General features: G+C 39.1%; 1 long non-coding RNA gene across 1 annotated transcript in view; it reads left to right on the plus strand.

The window, feature by feature from the left end:
- The window catches only part of LOC132026089 (uncharacterized), a 40,866-nt gene that overhangs the window by 12,651 nt on the left and 5,391 nt on the right, over positions 1 to 22,824 (plus strand). Inside the window, exon 2 of the long non-coding RNA XR_009406766.1 lies at positions 1,439 to 1,554. This is a non-coding gene — a long non-coding RNA (uncharacterized LOC132026089). The remainder of the gene's footprint in view (positions 1 to 1,438; positions 1,555 to 22,824) is intronic.

The raw sequence follows: 22,824 nt of genomic DNA on the forward strand, positions 1-22,824 counted from the left end.
ACTCAAATACTGGACGAGCATTTTATGTGGGAACATGGTGGTAAAAGAAGTTTACTGGCTTCAGAGTAGTGGCACCTGCTATCACAACCAAATGGAGTGTAGGTCCACAGTTCTTTGCTCAAAACCTTTCAGACAGGCTGGTTTCAGGATTCATGTCCCACCCTCAACCCCTCCCTCCTCACCCCCCACAGGTTTCAGAAGGTAGAATGTGCTCATTCATTACATACACAACAGGCTTTGGGGCAGGGCCCCACACTCCACCATGTCAGCACTTCTGCAGAGAAAAGTACAGTTGACTCTAAAACAACATGGGTTTGAACTACATGGGTCCATGTATATGTGGATTTTTTTTTTGATAGTTACAGTCCAGTACCATAAATGTATTTTCTCTACCTTATGATTTTCTTAATAACATTTTCTTTTCTTCAGTTTGATTAACTGTAAAAATACAGTATATAATGCATGTGACATACAAAATGTATTAATCGACTGTTTATGTTATTGGTAAGGCTAAATCAACAGTAGGCTATTAGTAGTTAAATTTGGGGGTGGGGGAGTCAAAAGTTTACATGGGGTTTTCACTGTGCAGGGATTGGCATTCCTAACCTTCATTGGTCAAGGGTCAGCTATAGGACTAGTCACACTTGGTAGGATAAAGACAACAAATAGTCTATATCCATTCCATTCGAGTTATTCCACAGCAGTGATCTTTGATGCCAAAAGCATGGAAAAAACTTGGTTTTCAGAAATTTCAAGTTGTTCTTCTGGCTTAGGGGTATTATTTGTTGTTGCTGGTGGTAACACTGCACACTGCATGGCCAGAGGGCTGTTGGCCACAGGAAAGGTTCTGTTCCTTCTCAGTTGCAATGCCAGTGTTAGAACAAATGACACATGATTCTGATCAAATGACAATTCAGTTTCATCCAATAAACCAATTATCTAATAGTAAATGATTTCGTCTATAATAATTCAAGCAAAAATACAGAGGAGGGAAAATATCCATTTCTATTCAATGTTCCAGAACCATGACTAGAAGAATGTGGTCACATCATTAGTTATGCAGAACCAAGATTTTGATCTGACTGCCTCTAGAGTTTGAAATCTTTAAGTTCTCAAAGGTCAGTGTTTAGGCTCTATAGCAGGGGTCAGCAAACTTTTTCCATATAGAGACAGTTAGTAATATTTTTGACTTTGCAGATTACTTTTCTTCTCTGTATGTGTGCATATTTTCAGTGCCTCCTCTCACCACCTCATTCTTTGCCCAGAGAAGAGTGCCCGACATTGAAACCATCAACATGTTTGGATAAAATGTCAGAAGAAAATATTTGGCATTTGCCATTTGGATTTATTAAGTGTTTTGTAGGAGTTAGGCTTGATCACATAACCAGTCTTCTCACTCCAGTAGATAGACAATAACCAAATTTTTTCTGGCTCCTAGGAAAAGAGCTTCTCAGTGAAAAGCCATTCCTTGGAAAAGAATCACCTCCAGCAGGAGATGGCCTGAATGAAGATTGTGCTGCCATGGAAGGGCTGGCTGATGTCAGAAGCTGCCTTGTAAGTTCTAGATTTTTTTTTCCTAGGATACTGTTTGGGTATACCTTATTGGATCTATATCATCTAACTAAACAAAATCCTGATTTTTTGTTTATTTTAAGTTACCTGACAGCCTGGTATTATTTTATTATCATCATCATCAAAAGGTGATTTTTCACTCCTAAGCACTTTATATCCATTCTTCTGGGTAGACTCTCATCACAATCTCTGGGGATAAGTACTGTTAGGAAACCAAGACTTAGATCAAATGATTTGTCTACAGTCACCCAGGTAGTGTCAGGATTGAGTTTCTAGTCTATGTCTTGCAGAGTCAGCCCCTATATTTCTGAGTATTATGGAGTATAATCTCATAAATGTATATAATTTTTTGCCTGAGAAGAGGAAAGTCGTATTGGTTATGTCTTGATGTTTGTGTAGATGACCCCCCTACCATGAGAAATATTTTAAAAAATTGTTTTTCCATATAGTATACTGGGTGCCATTCTTTTTGTCAGAAGGTTGGTGACATGGACATTTTCTTTTTTAGGGATATGGGCTCTTTTTAGCATAATCTTCTGGTAGATGGTCGTTGCATTTTTCAAATGTGGTTTTTAAAAAATTAGCTTGAATTTTGTCACAAAGATGTTATTCCTAAGGGAGTGTTAAAACCCTTGTGACATTTTTCCATTTAAGTAATTAAGACAGTTTTAGTAAGGTTTGAACATGCATGAGAAACAGTGAAGAAATAAAAAATTGCTAATTTAACACCTATGGTATGACTCACAGTCTTTTCTCAATTAACTTCTGATGAAAGTCTTCACATTTCTTGTTCCTTATGTTTTCTGTATCTAGAGAAGCAATATCAGTACTGATCACTTTAAGCACATTGAAGTCTTTGGAGTCAGTATTTTATCATTAGTGTATGGGCTAAAGACTACTTTCCTCATTATAAGAATGAAGCTTGACTATACCTAGAAAAGCAATAAACATCCCTTTGGAGACTTTCTCCTATGAGAGGAGGTAAGAGGCTGTATCATAAAGGTGATGCAGGAATAAATAGCCTGTTGGAGAAAGTGATGAAAGAGAAGGAAAGAGCATCTATGCTCCTTTTATATTTGACACAAAATACAGGGAATTCCAGGTATTAAAACCAACACAGTATTTTCCATCCGAGTCTCCTTTTGCAGAGGAGCAAGCTCTACTGCTAATTTCTATTCTTGATGTATCAGTTCTTGGCAATAGGTACTGACTATTTGCTCTAAAGAATGGAAAGAATTCTCATCGAAACTTCTATCTAAATTACCATCTTTTGCCTCCTGGTATTTTTAACCCCCATAATATGTTCAGTTCTACAGGTTGCCTTTAATGACTGGATAATATAGATGGTCTCTATTTTCTGACTGATGTTTAGATGTGTCTGTTGACTCAGAGCTATGAAAGTTGGGGAAATTAGCATACATATCCACTGTTCTACTCTTTTCCTCCCACTTTTCCTCAGTTATGTTTTTATTTTTATATTGCCATAGTTTATAGCATTCATATTTATCACATGCTTCCTTGTCTTCTAGCAGCTCTATCAGGTCTTTGTGCTCTCAGGATAAAGTTCTCAACCATATTCTTTATAAATTCTCTACCATAAATAAAATCCTTAACATGCACATGGCCCATCGTATCTCCCTAGCCTAATCTGCAGTTCAGGGTTCTCACTGTTTTTATTACACTATGACCTTTTATCTTGCCGGGACTTTGCATACTGATTAACTCTAACTCTGGAAATCCAACTGCTTTCCTTTCTGGCAAATTCCTGCTCCTACTTCAAGACCCAGATCCATGTACCCTTGGACAGAAGCCTTCTGGACTCCCAGTTTCTTAGGTGTTCAACTCCAGGGACTGCCGCCGTGCCCTTCCTACCTCCAGGATAGCATTTGCCTATTAAGCTATGATTTCAGGTTTATGTACCTGTGTCCTGTCCTTGCAGGTGAACATTAGATTGGGCATTTCATTTCTGCGTCCCTAGCTTTCAGTGTCCTGTGTCCACACTGGACAAGTGAATGGATAAATGGATTAAGAAAAAGTCTTAACAAATATCAAACAATACACTTGGGGTTTTCTTTTTTCCCTAAATCAGTTTTAGTAAGCAAAATTTTCAGTGGCTCCTTCCTGGTCTTTTTTATATTTTTCTTTACTTTAAATTCCTTATTTACCTCCTCAAGGTGGGAGTAATGGAAGGAGAAAATAATTTCTGCTGATTGCTGGTAAATACTCACCTTTGCTGCATTGGGTTCAAAAGTGAGGAAGAAAAAGAGAAACTAATACACCAAAACATCGCTTTCTATCAGTATATACTATTTTAGAAATTCAAATGACAGAATAAAGAGAGGGTGAAATTATTCTGAAAGGATATTTATTTATTTTCCAAGCCACTAGTATTTTATTTACCTATTTATTTATTTGTATTTTTAAAAATTTTAATCCTAGTGTAGTTAATATACAGTTACATTAGTTTCAGGTGTAAAATGTGATTCAGTAATTCTATACATCACTCGGTGCCCATCTTGGTAAGTGTACTTTTTTTTTTTTTTTTTTAAAGATCTTATTTATTTATTTGAGAGAGTGAGAGAGAGAGGGAGCATGAGAAGGGGGAGGGTCAGAGGGAGAAGCAGACTCCCTGCCGAGCTGGGAGCCTGATGTGGGATTCTGGGACTCCAGGATCATGACCTGAGCTGAAGACAGTTGCTTAACCAACTGAGCCACCCAGGTGCCCCTGGTAACCATCTCTTTGTTCTCAATAACTAAGAGTCTGTATTGGGGTTTGTCTCTTTTTAAAAACTTGTTCATTTGCTTTATTTCTTAAATTCCACATATAAGTGAAATCATACAGTATTTGTCTTTCTTTGACTGGCTTATTTCACTTAGCATTATACCCTCTAGATCTGTCTGTGTTGGAAATGGCAAGATCTCATCCTTTTTTATGGCTGGGGAAAATATATCTATATCTGTATCTGTATCTATATGTATGTATGTATGTATCTGTCTATTTCTCTATATCTTCTTTATCCATTCATCTATCTATGGACACTTGGGCTGCTTCCATACTTTGGCTATTGTAAATAATGCTGCAATTAACATACGGGTGCCTATATCCATTCAAATTAGTGTTTTTGCATTCTTTGGGTAAATACCCAGTAGTGGAATTACTGGAACATATGGTAATGCTATGTTTCATTTTTTGAGGAACCTCCATACTGTTTTTTTTTTTTTTTACAATGGCTGCACCATTTTGCTTTCCCAAAAACAGTACAGGAGTGTTTCTTTTTCTCCACATCTTCACCAACACTTTTTGTTTCTTATATTTTTTATTTTAACAATTCTGACAGGTATGAGATGACATCTCAGCTTGATTTTGATTTGAATTTCCCTGATGATTAGTGATGTTGAACATCTTTTCATCTGTCTGTTGGCCATCTGTATGCCTTCTTTGAAGAAATGTTTGTTCATGTTTTCTGCCCATTTTTAAATTGGATTATTTATTTTTTGGTATAAGTCTTTATGTATTTTGGGTACTAACCCCTTAGTGGCACATGTTTGCAAATATCCTCTTCCATTTAGTAGATTATTTTGTTTTGTTTTGTTCGTGGTTTCCTTTGCTGTGCAGAAGCTTTTTATTTTGATGTAGTCCTAATAGTTTATTTTGTGTGTGCTTTTGTTTTCCTTGCCTCAGGAGACATATCTAGAAAAATTTTGCTATGGCTGATGTCAGAGAAATTACTGCCTGTGTTCTCCTCTACGATTTTCATGTTTTCAGGCCTCATGTGAGGGTCCTTAATGCATTTTGAGTTTATTTTTATTTTTGAGTTTATAAGAAAGTGGTCCAGTTTCATTCTTTTGCCTGTAGCTCTCCAGTGTTCCCAGCACCATTTGTTGAAGAGATTATCTTTTTCTATATTTTATCTATATTTATTCCTCCTTTGTTGAAGATTAATTGATCATTATAATCATGGTTTGTTTCTGTGCTCTGTTCTGTTCTGTTGATCTATGTGTCTATTACTGTGCTAGTACCTCACTGTTTTGATTACTACAGCTTTGTAGTAGATCTCAAAATCTGGGATGGTGATACCTCCAGTTATGTTCTTCTTTTTCAAGATTCCTCTGGGTATTTGGGGTCTTTTGTGGTTTCATACAAATTTTAGGATTATTTTTTCTAGTTCTTTGAGTAATGTTGTTCATGTTCTGTTAGGGATTGTATTAAATCTGTAGATTGCTCTAGTTAGTATGGACATTTTGACTATGTTCTTCTAAGCCATGAGCATGGAATGGCTCTCCATTTCTTTGTGTCTTCTTCAATTTCTCTCATCAGTGTTTTATAGTTTTCAGAGTACATGTCTTTCACCTCCTCAGCTAAGTTTGTTCCTAGGTATTTTATTATTTCTGGTGCAACTGTAAATGGGATTGTTTTCTTAATTTCTCTTTCTGCTACTCCACTATTAGTTTATACAAATGCAATGATTTCTGTATATTGATTTTGTAACCTCCGACCTTACTGAATTCCTTTATCAGTTCTTGTAGTTTTTTTGGTGGAGTCTTTAGAGTTTTCTTTTTAAAAAAATATTTTTTAAAGATGTTTATTTATTTATATGACAGAGAGATCACAAGCAGTCAGAGAGGCAGGCAGAGAGAGAGGAAGGGGAGCAGGCTCCCCGCTGAGCAGAGAACCCATTGCAGGGCTCGATGCGGGGCTGGATCCCAGGATGCTGAGATCATGATCTGAGTCGAAGGCTTTAACCCAATGAGCCACCCAGGCGCCCTTTTAGGGTTTTCTATATAGAGTATCATGTCATCTGCAAATAGTGAAAGTTTTGTCTCTTCTTTACCAATCTGATGCCTTTTATTTCTTTTTCTTGTCTGATTGCTGTGGCTAGGACCTCCAGTATTATGTTAAATAAAAGTGGTGAGAGTGGACTTCCTTGTCTTCTTCTTAACCTTAAAGAAAAGCTCTCAGTTTTTCACCATCGGGTATGACATAGATGTGGTTTTTTCATATATTATATTGAGTTATGTTCCTTCTAAATCTATTTGTTGAGGGTTTTTATCATGAATGGATGTTGCACTTTGTCAAATTCTTTTTCTGCACCTTAAACAGGTAGTTATTATCAAGTACTCTCTAAATGAAAATAATATGTCTTTTATTTTTGCTTTTATTTATTTATTTGGTCTACTGAGTCAATCTTTTTAAAAGTTACTAAGTATATATTTGAGAAGAAAACCAATTCCCAGAAGTAGTATTTATTTTAAGTGATTCTTTAGAAATCTACTTTGAGTAAACACAGCATGAAGCTCAGGTTCAGTTGAACTGGCACAATTTCAGTTCTCTGTTGACTAAAATCAGCCCACATGTTGCTCCTCATACACTTATTAGATTTGTTATGCTCTTAACGCCTACTGATGTGAAACTGATTGAAGCTGTAGGTGGAAAGCTGCTAATGAATTGAGCACCCAGATATAATTCTGTGTGTCCTGAGATAATATAATTAGGAAAAAAAGGTATTACAGGAACCACCTTTACAAGGACAAATAAGTGAAGTGGTGAAGACCTGGAGTCTCTCTGCCTGAATTAGAATCCTGGCTCTCTACTGCTTTCTACACGTGTAACCTTGGGAAAGTTATGCAACTTTTGAGCTCCTTTTCTTATCTGTCAAAGGGAAATACTAATGTAACAATACATAGAATGAGCTTAAACAGTACCCAGCATTTCCTAAACACCCAGCAACTACTAGCAATTATTATTTTCATTATAAAGAATACATAGAAGAAACAGCAAATGGTTATTTCCCACTGGTAATCCTCCCAGGGCATTAAATATGTAGGGGTTTTAATTTTTTAAAAATATTTTTAAAATATTTTATTTATTTATTTGACAGACAGAGAGAAGGAGAGAGAGCACAAGCAGGGGGAGCAGCAGAGGGAGAGGGAGAAGCAGACTTCCCGCTGAGCAGGGAACCCAATGGGGGGCTCAATTCCAGGACCCTGAGATTATGACCTGAGCCAAAGGCAGTGCTTCACTGACTGAGCTATTTAGGTGCCCCTAAATACGTAGTGTTTTAAAGAAAGATTTATTTATTTATTTTAGAGGGAGAGAGAAAAAGCATGAGTTGGGGAGTAACAGAGGGGGGAGAGAGAGAGAGAGAATCTCTAGCAGACTACGCTCTGAGCGTGGAGCCAGATGGGGGCTTGATCTCACAACCTTGAGATCATGACCTGAGTCAAAATCAAGAGTCAGACACTTAACCGAATAAGCCACCCAGGCACCCCTAAATATATAGTTTTAACCAAAAAAAGCAGTATTACAAAAGGAATGTTGATGGCACAATGACTTGGTTCAATAAACTCTAAGTGTATAGTTTACAAATAATTTTTCTAAGGAAATTTGCTTCAAAACCTGGTTTCTGTATTACTTCATGGTTTCTCAGTAGTAAGAAAGATGCTGGAAGAAAATACAAGATGTATAGTTACTGAAGAATTCATGATCAAATGTACTCGGAATTCACACACTGTCAGTGTGAATTCAATATTCAGGACAAGCATTCTGGGTGAATAGCCAAACTATGGGGCTGAGTTTCTCTTTAACTTCATATATATATGTATATTGTATTTTAGAAATTGCCCTTCTATGTATTCTATTTCTGGTCATTGAGAGGAAAGCTGTTGCTTAGCAACCAGTGGTTTCTGCTTGGTTGATGTGTAAAATGGAAAGTTGTGCAAATAAGAGGCAAATAATTCTGTCCATTAGGAGTGCTGAGTTACTGGTTTTAACAATTAAGTTAACTCCCAACTTAGTTTATGGTTCCTTGTGTGGAAAATACACGAGATGGAAGCTGTATCATGATATTTACTAATTATTTTTAAAGAACACAGATTGATTCACAAGATGTAAATTAGCGTATAAAAAAGGAATAATTCAAGGATAAAAATATTACCTGAGTTTTGATGTATATGTTTAATATTTCAAACAGGAAATGTTTAATCTTAAAACAAAAAGGAAGAAAACTAAAATACATACTGAATACTCAAGCTGTAGCCAACAAAAAATATGTTTATACCCTTATAAAACTTTCAGCATGATTTTATATGTATTTCCTCTTTTTCTTTCTTTTCTTTTCTTTATTTATTTATTTGGGAGGGGGAGAGAGAGCAATCCAGGGAGAGAGAGAGAGAGAGCATGAGCAGAGGGGAGGGGCAGAGGGAAAAGCAGGCTCCCAATGAGCAAGGAGCCCAATGTGGGGGCTTGATCCCAGGGTCCTGGGATCATGACCTGAACTGAAGGCGACACTTAACCAAGTGAGCCACCCAGGTGCTCCTGCTCCTTCTTCCTTCATTTAGTTTTTTTGCCTAGATTATTCACTAGGAAAAGAGAGCTCATGTCCTATGGTGGTAAGAGATTATATGGTGGCAAGATTCCCTTGTCTGCTGCTAGCAAACACTGACTCTAAAGCTAAAGAATATTGATTGGAATGAAAGGATTTGGTGGTATTGATGGTGAGCTCAGGATTGATAGGATTATTGAGGAATAAGGCTTAGAAATGTCCTGGAATTTCAGGTACTTCAGAATACTTCTTGTGGCAGTTGCTATTTCCTTCTGTCTTACTTAATATTTCAAAAGTCCAGGGGAGAGCACCTGCTGGCTAATTCCTTATATGCCTGCTCTTTGGCTGGGGTCAGTGGGGGACCAGGAAGGATCTGGTGTTTTCAACTTCCATAAAGGTATGCAACTGGATTTATAGGACTGAACACTACTCAGGAGACTTCTCTTCCCCAAAAGTAAATCTGGGTGCTATTAGAAATGAGTGTTGGAGATGTATATATGGCTATAAACATGGAAAAATGTTGTGTAGGACTTACAGTAAGTCTCCAGGGTCTACAGATCAACTCATCTATGACCTAATTGCTTATGTCTCCTGATGTTCCTTACCTCTAAAGTGATATAAAAATCATCAACTTTATATACTTACTAGGTACTATAAAATTATCATTGAGTTGTATCTAGGTGGTATCTAGGTCATTTTAGAGAGGTAATATGTAAGTTTAGTTAGAATTTATAAACAGTATTGTTTGTATATTTTTGTATACAATTTAAGTCATTAATTTTTATGATTTGAAACCTTATTTAACTTTATACTATTGCCAAATATCAAGGACATTGAAAAAATCTGTAGAATCACAGAAATTAAAACAAGAATTAATTAATTCAAGAATAAAATTAAACCAAAGTTATTGAGTGTAACTTTTTATGCAAGGTAGAAGCAAACCAAGAGGCAATATGCCAAATAATACCTTTGCATAACTGGATTTTTGATTCAAAGAAAAAGCTCCTTAGATGGTGAAAGAGTTGGCACATATTTCTTGGGTAAAATATTTTGGCTTCCACTTACTTGGTAAAATATTTTGGCTTCCACTTACTTGGCTTACTTGTTTCCTTGTTCCTCCACCCAAAAAGGCCTCTATTACAATTTGATCTGTCAATTGGATTATTTCCATAATTACCATTGAACATAAATAGTCGAGCTCCCCAAATTATCCCTATGTGTTAGGATACCAATTCAATCCCTAAAACAAAGGTCGAAATAATGGTCTCAAACAAAGTAGAAATTTGTTTCTTTCTCACAAAATAGCCAAGCTTGGGTAGACTAGGGCTGATTGGCAGTTTTATGGTGCAAGGTACTAGTGTTTTTCTATTTAGTTGCTCCATCATCTTCAACATGAAGTTTCCATCTTGTGGTCTAATATGGCTGCCTGTGCAACTGCCGTATCTGCATTCCAACCAGTGGGAAAGGCAAAGGGGAGGGCACATATCCTTTAGCTTAGGTATCATTGACCAGGACCTAGGCACATGGCCATACCTAGCAGTGAAGAGCTGAGATACATAGCTCTTAGTTGGTGGGTAAGTTCTGTTCTTTTAGAACTTACTATAGGGTAGAGTGGAGGTTTTCTTCCATATCATCTCATCACAAACTTATTACTATCTTATTGTGCTAAAATAGAAAATGTCTACTTATTAAAAAAAAATAATAACAATAACAACTTTTCTACTCAAAGAAATAAGCCCTGGAGGAAATTAAAGTAATATCATAAAATGATGTGTAAAATTCCTACAGAGTGTGTTATCTACACATAAACTGTTGTCTTTCAAACTATTAGGATAATACACATTGTACCAAAGAATTAATTAACCTATTGGCACCCCAGAGTTCTAATATCCTTAGAGAGCAAGTGATTAAAGATATATTAGGTATAGTTCTGCCACTTTCAGACTCCTCATATCATTGGTATGTTCCTGAAATTCTATATAAATGTTTCAAATGGTCCTTAGAAAAAGACATAGTCTTATATCAAAACCCTTAAAAAAATATATTCCCTGTGATCCAGAAATTCTACTTTTAGGAGTTTATCCTAAGGAGAACATTGAAGATGCAGGAAAAGATTCATCTATAAGGATATTTACTGCAAAATGTTTTGTTGTTAAAAAAAAAAAAAGAATAACTTAGATGTACCCAAAAAAGAAAGTGTGTGCATAAATTGTTATGTCCGTACAATAGAATAACATACCAGCTTTAAAAATGATAGATGAGAAAAAAATGATAGATGAGAAATATATTTATTGACATGGAAATTTGCTCACAACAAATTGTTAAATGAAATATATACAGAGTAGGAAACCGTATGTACAGTGCCATCCAAATTAAAGGTTTACATTTTTATAAAGATTTATAAATTAAAAAGCTGTAAATATTCTTGAAGAAGGCTCACCAGAATACAAAAAAGCTTGTTATTTCTGGGTGGTGGTATGATAGGTCATTGTTGTTGTATTCTTTTTGCTTCTTGGTATTTTTGAAATTAGAAAAAAAACACATTTGTGTAATCAGTTTTTTTTTTTAACATAGGAAGAAATTAAAAACTGTGTTCTCTTAACTCTCAGCCAGACTCAGACTGTGTAGGAAGACAAACATTCTCCCAGCCTCATCTCCAGGGAAGCTCTTCTTCTGAAAACAGTCCTCCCCAAAGCATCTTTGGCAGTTTGGTCACCAGGAGCAGTCACATCTCCCAGAGACAGAGAAAGATTGTAGATGGTCTTAAAGTTCAAGAGCATGGGTTTTATTCTCTAAGTAAATAGACACACTGAAAGTTTTAAAGCAATGATACAGAGTAAGGATGTATTTCTTCCCTTTGTCTCAAGATTGTCTATGTTGTAGGTACTTAGGAAACCATTGTTGAATGAATGAAGGAGTGATCGGATGGGTGAGATAGTGAGAAGAGAGACCATTTTAATGTCCTAGAGTAGAAGGTCAGTGGAAGTACATTGGCAGGTTATAGACAAAGACTGTATAGAAAAGAGTTGGTGTGTTAGACAACTCTGGATTTAGTATTTAGAAACCGGAAATAAATGACCAAGAGAAACTGGAATTCAGAAGGATTAGCTTTTACTTTTGAAAGGTAATGTTAGTTGGTTGGCTTTGACTATGGAGACATGGAGCATGGAGTTGGAAATGAGAGTCTGGAAATCCAGTAAGAGGACTGAGATTCTTTATGGAGAATTTAGAATTATGCCACAGGCAGGCTAGTTGAAATTTGAGAGTGGATGTTTAGAGAGAGGGATCTGGGGGATTAAGCTGACCTGCATTTGTGGGGGAAGAACATAAAGGGGGAGCTGGTGAAGCAAAGAGGGAGATTGGCCAGTGAAAAGAACCCTTTTTCTATCCTCCATGCCTGAGATGGCTATGTTCAGGTGCTTCTACAGCATATTGTATGCCCTCTATCACCAAATTCTTCCATAGGGAGAAATATATTCTATTGCCCCCCTTAAAATACTAAGGGGGAATGTCTTTTTTTTAAATTAATTTTTAATTTTTTATAAACATATATTTTTATCCCCAGGGGTACAGGTCTGTGAATCACCAGGTTTACACACTTCACAGCACTCACCAAAGCACATACCCTCCCCAATGTCCATAATCCCACCCCCTTCTCCCAAACCCCCTCCCCCCAGCACCCCTCAGTTTGTTTTGTGAGATTAAGAAAATGCATGGATAGCAGTATTAAACATTAGAATATTGTTTTAGCACCAAAAAAAAAAAATACTAAGGGGGAAATTTTCAAATGTATCAAAAAAATTGAGATTAAGATCATGAACTCAATGTACCAATTGCACAGTATATCAGAGTTCAATAAATAAAGCAGAACCACCCAGATGTGTGTGTGTGTCTAAATATAGGTTTCCCTAGCTATTCAAAAGTAGAGCATTCTGGGGCACCTGGGTGTCTCAGAGGGTTAAAGCCTCTGCCTTGGGCTCAGGTCATGATCTCAGGGTCCTGGGATCGAGTCCCGCATCGGGCTCTCTGCTCAGCAGGGAGCCTGCTTCCCCCTCTCTCTCTTTGCCTGCCTCTCTGCCTCCTTGTGATCTCTGTCTGTCAAATAAATAAGTAAAATCTTTAAAAAAAAAAAAGTGGAGCATTCCTCTGAAACCATTCACAAGTCCTCTGAAACCATTCACAAGCCAAAATGGTGTAAAGCAAAAAAGCAATTACCATTCATTTATATAGAAAATTTTTTGAGTGTTCCCAGACTGAAAAAAGTAACCCCTCTCAGGTTTTTCTAATACCTTTAGCCACATCTTGCCAAAGGATGCCCAAAATAAATCAAGATAAATCACAGATGCTCACAGACACAGTTCAAAGCTATGGCGGCTTGATGAGTTGCTGAGTGTCGTCCCCAGGGCAGGAACTTGGCGGTGCCACTCTCGCTGCCTGGGGCACGCACTGCCTCTGGGACCGCTCACTGCCAGACAAACCCTGAACATTATATTTGCTTTTTGCCTTTTCTTAGTAAGAGGGAAAATCCTCTTGGGATTTTACTTGGTTAACCAAAACAGGTACTAATGTAGGTCTTCCGTCAAAGCAGAGTGGCATAACGTGAACTTTCAAAAGTAGGGATACCTGTATACATTATATGTGTGTGTACGCTTGTACGATCTTGCCACGGTGGAACTGATTCCATAGTGTCTGGAAGGCTGTTGTCCTCGTCCTTGCCTCTGCTGCTGGGATTTGAAGTGCCGGGACAGGCAATCAGGAAGGGAAGCTGGGTACAAAGTGGGGGAGCGCAAGAACAAGCCAGAGCTGGGAACTTGGAGGACAGACTGAAACTCATCTTGCCTCTGACCTTAGTCGCGTGGGTGTCCTGCTGAACTTGGGTCCCTTCATCAAAGAGCTAGAGGCACACACCTTGCCCTGGAGTTGGAGAAGCTGAAGAGAGTTCCAAGAGTAGGTGGAACCGATGTAGGCTGTCCATGGTCTCATCAGGCTGGTGAATGAGCAGATAATGTATGGCTATAAAAGTAGCTGCAGCTTTACTTCCATTCCCCAAATTCCACACAAGAATGGCTCCGGTGGACCACCCTAACCAGAAACATAGAGGGAAGAGAGCTCTGGGAAGTGAGATTCCGTGTAGCCAAGCTGACACATGGCGAAGCCACCACACCTCATTGCAACAGTTGTCATCCCACGGCGCGCTTGGTTTCATCAGCTCCTCCACCATCTTCCCATCACCCATCCATCTGGGGGGAAGAAAATCCTAGGCGTCATACCATTTTATCTTCAAATCATGTTGTACTTTAAAAGTTGAGATTTTCTGCATCTAAACCACAAGGTTTTTTGTTTGTTTCTTTGTTTAAGATCTTATTTATTTTTTAGAGAGAGAGTACAATCAGGGTGAAAGGGCAAAGGGAGAAGCAGACTCCCTGCTGAGCAGGGAGCACGATGTGGAACTTGATCTCTGGACCCTGGGATCAGGGCCCGAGCTGAAGGCAGATGCTTAACTGACGGAGCCACCCAGGTTGCCCTAAACCAAGAGCTTCTTGAGAGAAGGATCCTTGTCTTACATAACTTGCACCTCACATGTATAGGTACATAAATGCTTGTTGACTGAGTGATGAATGCCTTTCATGTGAAAGAGTAAAAGTCTAGTGAGAACAAGTTTGATGTAAGGCAGGCTTTGCCCTGAGGAATTGGATTCAAGTGTTGCTACCTCCATAAAGTTGTCAGTCCTTTCTCTCCAGTGCCTCTAAGTCGAAATACCCACTCCTTTGTGCCCCATGGTGAGCCAATGTTCATACTTCTAGCACAGTACTCTTATACTTTATTTTTAATTTGTTTACATATCTTCCCTTTCTTTAGATCTAAGCATCTCTAAAGAGAGAATCAGACTATTGGACCTCTCTGGCTTTTATCTTTTAAAATGATCAGATGTGAAACTGACAATATTGGCCTCCCTCACCAGGATTCCTGTGAAAATTTTTTGTGAAGGGAAAGAGTTGGACTTTTCTGTTTTTATTATTCTACTGCCTTGGATTCATGACAATTACTTATATATAATTTTCCATTATACCTTAATAGGTTCAAGGTCAGTGCATGATGTAATATACATAGGGAGTTAGAGACTCTTATCAGGACAATGGAAGTGCTGCTTTTCTCACAAGAATTGTAAAAGGAGGGGCGTCTGGGTGGCTCAGTGGGTTAAAGCCTCTGCCTTCAGCTCGGGTCGTGATCCCAGGGTTCTGGGATCGAGCCCCGCATCAGGCTCTCTGCTCGGCAGGGAGCCTGCTTCCCTTCCTCTCTCTCTCTGCCTGCCTCTCTGCCTACTTGTGATCTCTGTCTGTTAAATAAATAAATAAAATCTTTGGGGAAAAAAAAAGGAATTGTGAAAGCATTATGAGTCCTACTTTTCACAGTAGCCAGGACTCTGGACTACAAGTGACAGAATCTAACTTGAACCAGAGTAAACAAAATGGTGACCATATTAGCTCATATAATGAAACTGCCAGGAAGCAGGAACCACAAAGCCTGGGAATTTGATGGCATAAGGACTCACACTTGCCTTCTATTCATCCTTATATCCCTTTGTATGCCAACCTCATTCTCTCAAGCCTGTTTTCCTCACAGGGCTAACGTAGCCCTGACTTCTCTACCTAAGAGGAAAAGCCTCATTTCTTTAGACCTTAGTTAAAAAATTCTGAGAAAGGTGCTCACGTATGTGGGAAAGGTAGGGAAGAAGTATGGGTTATATGAGAGGGATATATGAGAGGGTACTGTGATTAGCAGTCTTCATCAGAACCACATAGTTGGGGTGAGGTTGGAGCATTTCCCCCAAAGAAGTGTAGTGCAGGGTTCCCAAAGCAAAAGACAGTGGCTGCACCTGTGCACCATTTCACTACAACGAAATTGGAGCAGATATGAAGTGCTAAACAGCAAGAAAAACAGCAAGAAAATTCTGTTGCTAATTTTACAGACATTTATCACTGTGCTAGGTGCCACAAAATAAAAAGAACAGAAATAGACTTTATTCTTAAAAAGTTTATAATACACAGAGAGATTAAAAAATGCATATGTAATCATGATTCAAAGGAGAATACTGTTAATCAGCAGAAGCACATGAAGTGCTACAGAAAGTTTTGTGCAGAGGGAGAGACCCTATTGATTTGAACAAGGCCTTTGGTTTGGACTTCATGGAGCATCAAGTTTGATAAGCATAGTTGGAATTTTGGACAGGTGATGAGCAGGTACTTCTAGCTGAAGCTACATGCGGAAGTCTCCTCTTTGGAGGAGGTGTGCAGAGTGTTTGGGGACCTGCAGGGAATCCATCTGCAAGCTGGAGGAATGATTTAAAGTCATACTGGGGTGGCCCTTGGCTTCTGACTTACGGAATGTGTGCTAATAAATCCTATGCTGTCTCTCACTGAAACCAATGGGAACACCAAATGGGTCCGTGGAGGGAAAAAATGTGATCTCTGGATATGTCTTCCTGCAGAGCTCTCATAGTGAGAAGAAAGCATGGCAGTAAATAAAGGAGAAACAGGTGTCAGCCGTGCTGTTATCGTCAGCACGTCTGATGTTAGAAAAGGCCTACAAAAAGTCAATGACCTAGAGCTTGAAGTGGGAAAATAAAACAAGATAATTTTTAAAGTACTGGATGATGTAAGCAAGTGGTTCTCAGAGTGTGAACTTGGGACCAGCAGCAGCATCACCCAGGAGTTTGCAAATAATTCAAAATCTGAGGCCCCATCTCCCACTTACTGAACAGAAACTTTTGGAGTGGGCTTCAGCAATATGTGTTTTTTTTTATTAAATTGATTTATTTTCAGAAAAACAGTATTCATTATTTTTTCACCACACCCAGTGTTCCATGCACTCCGTGCCCTCTATAATACCCACCATCTGGTACCCCGACCTCCCAGCCCCCCGAGCAATATGTGTTTTAATAAGCCTTCCAGATGATTCTGATAAGTGCTGAATTTGAGAACTTCTGTATACTAGGCTGAAAATAAAACCCCAAAAGATCCATGTTCTAATCCCTGGGACCTGTAAACTTTACCTTATTTGGAAAAAGGGTCTTTGCAGATGGGATTACAAATCTTGAGATAAGAGATTACCCTGGATTATCTGGGGGAGACCCTAAATGCCCTCACAAGTGTCCTCATGAGAGAGGGACAGGTAGATTATACAGAAGAGAAGGAGGTCCTGTGCCCGGGAGGCAGAGAAGCAGCCAGGAGGGAAGGAATGTCCACATCTACTACACAGAAGCTGGCAGAGGCAAGGAATGGACCCTCCCTCAGGCAAGGAATGGGAGAGTGCAGGGTGGCCTTGCAGACACTTTGATTTCCACTTGATGAAATGGATTTCAAACTTTTGGGGTCTAGAACAGTGAGACAACAAATTTCTATTGTTTTAGGCTACCAAGTTGTGGTAGTTTATTAACCAGCAGCCACAGGAACTAATACACACCAAAATAAGAAGAACTGTAGGATAAAGTACTTAAAAATTCACTAGATTCTTATAATAAGAAAATGTACTTGCTATTACTTTCAAATTCTAAAAATAGTTATTCTTTTGTATTTAGTGAAATTTGCCACATCTAAAACATTTTCCTAACACAGTTTGCTATTGAGTGTTAAAGTGTAATAATTTTCATAATGTTGGCATCAAAGATTGCCTTTATACACCTTGATTTCCTATGATGGCTAATCCTGCAGGGAAAGGAAACAAATCCTGTTAGGTTAAAAAAAAAATGCAAACAGGAGACATTTTGCTTATAGGTAAGATTTGCATGAGTTACAGAGCTGTAATAAAGTTTCTTTATGGATAAGAAAATGTTCTTGAAAAATAATAGCGACATTTATTTAAGGAAAATGCTTCAGAATAAATGTGAGAAGATGTGTTTCTGTCTCTAATTATGCTACTTGGTAAAATACTCAAGCTTTTTTAGAATACATGGACCAGGGGGCACCTGGATGGCTCAGTCATTGGGCATCTGCCTTCCGCTCAGGTCATGGTCCCAGGGTCCTGGGATCGAGCCCTGCATCAGGCTCCCGCTCGGTGCGGGGACGGTGGTGTGTGCCTGCTTTTCCCTGTCCCACTCCCCCCACCCCGCCTGTGTTCCCTCTCTCGCTGTCTCTCTCTCTATATCAAATAAATAAGTAAGTAAATCTTTAAAATAAAATAAAATACCTGGAACATCGTAATACTTGTAATAACATTTCTCTTGTGCCTAGTGCTTCTCAGATACACACACACACACATATAGTAATCTCCCCTTATCCACCGTTTTCGCTTCCACAGTTTCGTTGCCCACTGCCAATCGCGGTCAGGAAGCAGATGATCCTCCTCCCCACGAATCATTGGAAGGTCAATGGTAGCTTAACTTTACATCACAACGCCTGGGTCATTCACGTCTTTTCGCTTCCTCTCATCCCATAGGCATTTTATCATCTCCTGTCATCACAAAAACGGTGAGGACAGTGCAATAAGATATTTTAAGAGAGAGCACCTTACATAACTTTTATTACATTTATTATTATAATGGTTCTATTTTATTATTATTACTGTTAATCTCTCACTGTGCCTAATTCATAAATTAAACTTCACCATAGGTGTGACTAGGTATAGGAAAACATATCCTATATAAGATTTGGTATTTTCCCTGGTTTCAGGCATCCACTTGGGGGTCTTAGAATGTGTCCCCTGCAGAGAAGGGGGGACTCCTGTATTCCCACTTACTCATTGCAACTACTAGTGAGCTGTGCAGAGCAGGTATTTTTATTTTTCTTATTGTACAAATAGGAAATAGTGATGCCCATAAAAGTTGAATGACTGGCCCAAGGTCACAAAAAAGGTAGCTATTAGCTTTGAAATTAGAAACAACCAAAATCTATACAATGCTGTTTCCAGGGATCTGGGTTTCCTTAGCTACCCTCAAGAAGGTGTATTAATATTTGTGGTAATTATGCGTGGCTAATTACACTATGGTTCTTGTGGCCTGTTTCATTCCACCCGACAGGCATTTGCGAACATCTGTTGCATGTCTAGAACCAACCATGCTAGTTGGTGTGGGGTCCTTTGTAGAAAACAGGGGACATGGTGCTTGCTCTCAGAGAATGCATGTTATGAGGGAGGAATACCTATGTAAATAGAGTGAATACTCAGAGAAAGAATAAAATCAAAGGCTGCAATCTGGGAGACTTTATGCAGAAAACCTTGAAGAATGGATCTGATCCAGAGGGGTGAAATGTGGAAAAGCATTCTGAGAGGCACCAGACCTATGTGTTTGTGTGTGTGTATATGTGTGTGTGCGTGTGTGTGTTTGTGTGTGTGTGTGTGGCAGGGGTGAGAGTGAATGGGAAGAAGTGTACAGGCTGAAGCAGCATGTGGACCTGGGGAAGGTGATAATGTGATCTGTCAGAAGAACAAAGTGTGTGTGCTGAGTAATGGGAGCTAGGCTTCGTGGTGCCCACCTGGCTTCAGAGTTACACAGCAGCTGAGAATCTTTTTAATATTTCCAGTGAGCACTGCACCCTAGAAAAGTAAGGAAAAAGCCGTACTCATATCTAAACATTAAAATACAACTTAAAAACCTCTCTCTTTCTGTTCAAGTCTCCTGTTCTAGTCCTATGGACATAGCTCCTCGGAACTTACAGCTCTTCTCCTGGGTTTTCTGAGGATCACAGGTGTGTGTGTGTGTGTGTGTGTGTGTGTGTGTGTGTGTACGTGCTCATCCATGTCTGTAGGTGTGTGTCAATGTATTTGCATACCAGGTCATTAAGTTCCTCTTAGGAAAATGTTTTCAGGATGCAAGGTGAAGACATAGTCTGCAAATAGGGAAATCAAAGTAACACTTACCTAATAAAGCGACAGAATTTAGGAGAAGGGGTTAGCAGGAGCCAGAGGGGAAGGGAGGAAGTAGAGAAGGGAAGGTAAGAGCAGGGGAGGGCAGAGCCTGAGGGAAAAGTACAACAGGTAAGAAACCCTTGGGGCTAGGGCGGTTGAAGGACTCTCAACAGGGCTAAAAAAGGAAAAAAGAACAGGGCTATTTAATTTTTACTTTTAAATTATTTTTGGTGCTTCCATGCAATTCTACGCCATTGCCTTGAATCCTCCATAAAAAGTTATACCCAGGGACGCCTGAGTGGCTCAGTCAGTTAACGACTGCTTTTGACTCAGGTCATGATCCCAGGTTCTGGGGATCAAGCCCTGTGTCAGGCTCCCTGTTCAGCAGGGAGTCTGCTTCTCCCTCTCACACTCGCCCTGCTTATTCTCTCTCTCTCTCTCTCTCTGTAAATAAATAAATAAAATCTTAAAAAAAAATTTGTACCCAGAGCCTTGAGTTGGTGATCCTTAGGAAGGCACATACAGTGTGTGTGAAGGCAGCAGGGTTACGTCTAGCATGAGGCAACAGCGATGTAGCTCTCATGCAGTTCCAAAGTGGTTGGCCGACCAAATTAAGTTGGAACCAGTGGTGACAAAGACAAATGTAGGTACATTGTCCTCCTTCCTCCAGTCCCTGCAGAAAGTGGGAAGGATACCGAGTTTTCCATTTCATGGAGCTGGGGGCTCCAGCCAATTTCCCCTGAACAATATAGGACATGGTAGCCCCTGCTTACATGTGGGTTACACCAGCTTGTGGTCACTCACAGCGATGCTCAGCCTCTGCTTCTTGGGGCTCTCTGTCACCAAGGAAAGGCCTTTCTGTTTGCTGAAAATCGCCAGGCGAGTTAGCCAGCTCCTGGAGGAGGAGGTAGAGTTAAATTGGCTAAGGGTAGAGTCTCCAGAGAGTGACTCAGGTTTGGCTTCTCTTGGCTCTAGAGCCCATTTTCTGTTTACCAGCGAATTAATCATGGTTTCCAAATTGGTCTGCCAGGACGCCAGCAGGGCTGGTTAAAGAAAGCAGAGGTGCTGAGTTTGGGATTTTTCCATGCCCTGGTCAGTGATTTTCAGCAGGAAAATGAAGGGATGGGAATTTTCCTTTCTAGCCTTGCAATGAATTATTGAGGGTCTTAGAATTCATCTGATTCTGGTCGCTTGTCTCAGAATAAACTCGTCAGGTTTATAGCAGCTGAGGTGAGATGCCTGACTTCTTTCTTTTTTTTGCTCAGGATAAGAGTGAATTTGTAGTGTTTATTAACCAGATTTGGTAGGTATTTGATTTAATTCACCCTAGCAACTATTTAATAAACAGCCGGCATGTGCTAGGCTATAGAAGGCTAACGCTGATATTTACAAGGATCAGGGAGGGTTTGGAAATATATAGAAAATAAATAATAAATGAAAGAAAGAAAGAAAGAATGAATGAATGCTTATATACATGCATACATACATACATATTTAGTCCTAGAATGGGTTTGAGCCTTTTTGCTATATTCATTACAACCCTTTTAGGATATGCTTTTTCATATATTTATATATAAACAATGCATCAACATAATATCTTGCGCACTTGACAGTGACATAACGGAAGAAGTCTTTTTAGAAGCAATAATGGGCTTGCTCTCATTTGTTGCGTTGTTTACCATAGGGGGTGGTTTGATTGCTTTGCACTGTTGCTACTTCCACAGATACCAAGACAGATTCCATTTCCCAGTGAGGGCGAAGAAGCTCTTAAAAACACGAGAGATCATTTTATTTTTTATTTTTTATTTTTTTTTAAAGCTGGGTAGAACATTGCTTGCCCAGTATTTTTTTTTTTAATTTTTGAATTTTTAAAAAGGTTATTTATTTATTTGAGAGAGAGAGAGAGAACGCACAAGCAGGGGGAGCAGCAGGCAGAGGGAGAAGCAGGCTTCCGCCAAGCAGGGAACCTGATATGGGACTTGACCCCTGGACCTTGGGATCATGACCTGAGCTGAAGGCAGACACTTAACTGACTTTGCCACCCAGGCATCCTGAGAGATCATTTTTAAACGGAGAACTTATTTTTCAATTAGCTAAAGTGACCTTAAGTAATTTGTGATAATGGTGCTTCCAAATTTAATATATAGGTGTTTATTCTTATATCGGCAAGAATAATCTCTAGCTGGGAAAATGGTGTTAATCTCACAAAAAGATTTTTGTTGTGAAGTAGATTGGTAAAAGAAACGTGTGACAGGTGTATTATGGTATATTTTGTTTTATCAGTTTTTTCTTTCAAAGTAGTAAAAAAATTAGAAAGAATAGATAGAGAAAGATAAAGGAACAGATTCCTGTATTATAACATTGCTATTGGGTCCTGATTAACCTGCATCCCTTCGACCACTTGTATCATATACATTTGCATTTGCAACACATAGGGACTAGCATTATTGTGATATATGCTTTGATTAGAACATAGATAGATAGATAGACAGACGGACAGACAGCAAAGAAGTACTCTTGCTAACTAAATCTCCAAACCCTACTGATGCCTGAAATGCCCCTTCCTCCATAGTGTTGGGCATAGTCCCTTTCAGCAGTGTTTTGCACGTGTGCTCTGGGCAGCGACGCTACCTTAAGGAGCACTGATCATTAGGAAGTGTGGCATATTCGAGGAGCATGTTGTCACCTTTTGTGATACCTTTCCTCTGTGCCGTTAACCTGGCACTTCTTACTGGACAAGAATGGTGATAACCAAAAGTCCCTTCAATATTCCTGACTGATGAGATAGAAAAGAAAGTAAATATTGGGATAATCGTTCTCACACACTCTTCTGAATCTGACTTAGGCTTGCAGAGGTCAATCACACAGAGCCAGTGAGGATAAAAGTGGCACATAAAGTTGAATTCCTCAGTCTGAGGTTGAGGGTTAGGGAGTCCTAGCTTCCAACTGCTCTGTGGACTTGCTGAACCCTGGGCCTCTGTGATGACCAAGGGAAAGGAGGCTGGGATTATGGCAGAGCTGGAGGCTCCTGAGTGCATCCTTAGGAGCTGTACACTGTGGTGTTTTAATAAGGCTCTTTGGAAAATCT

This window comes from Mustela nigripes, chromosome 10 (assembly GCF_022355385.1).
Source record: "Mustela nigripes isolate SB6536 chromosome 10, MUSNIG.SB6536, whole genome shotgun sequence".
In the NCBI taxonomy this organism is placed as follows: domain Eukaryota; kingdom Metazoa; phylum Chordata; class Mammalia; order Carnivora; family Mustelidae; genus Mustela; species Mustela nigripes.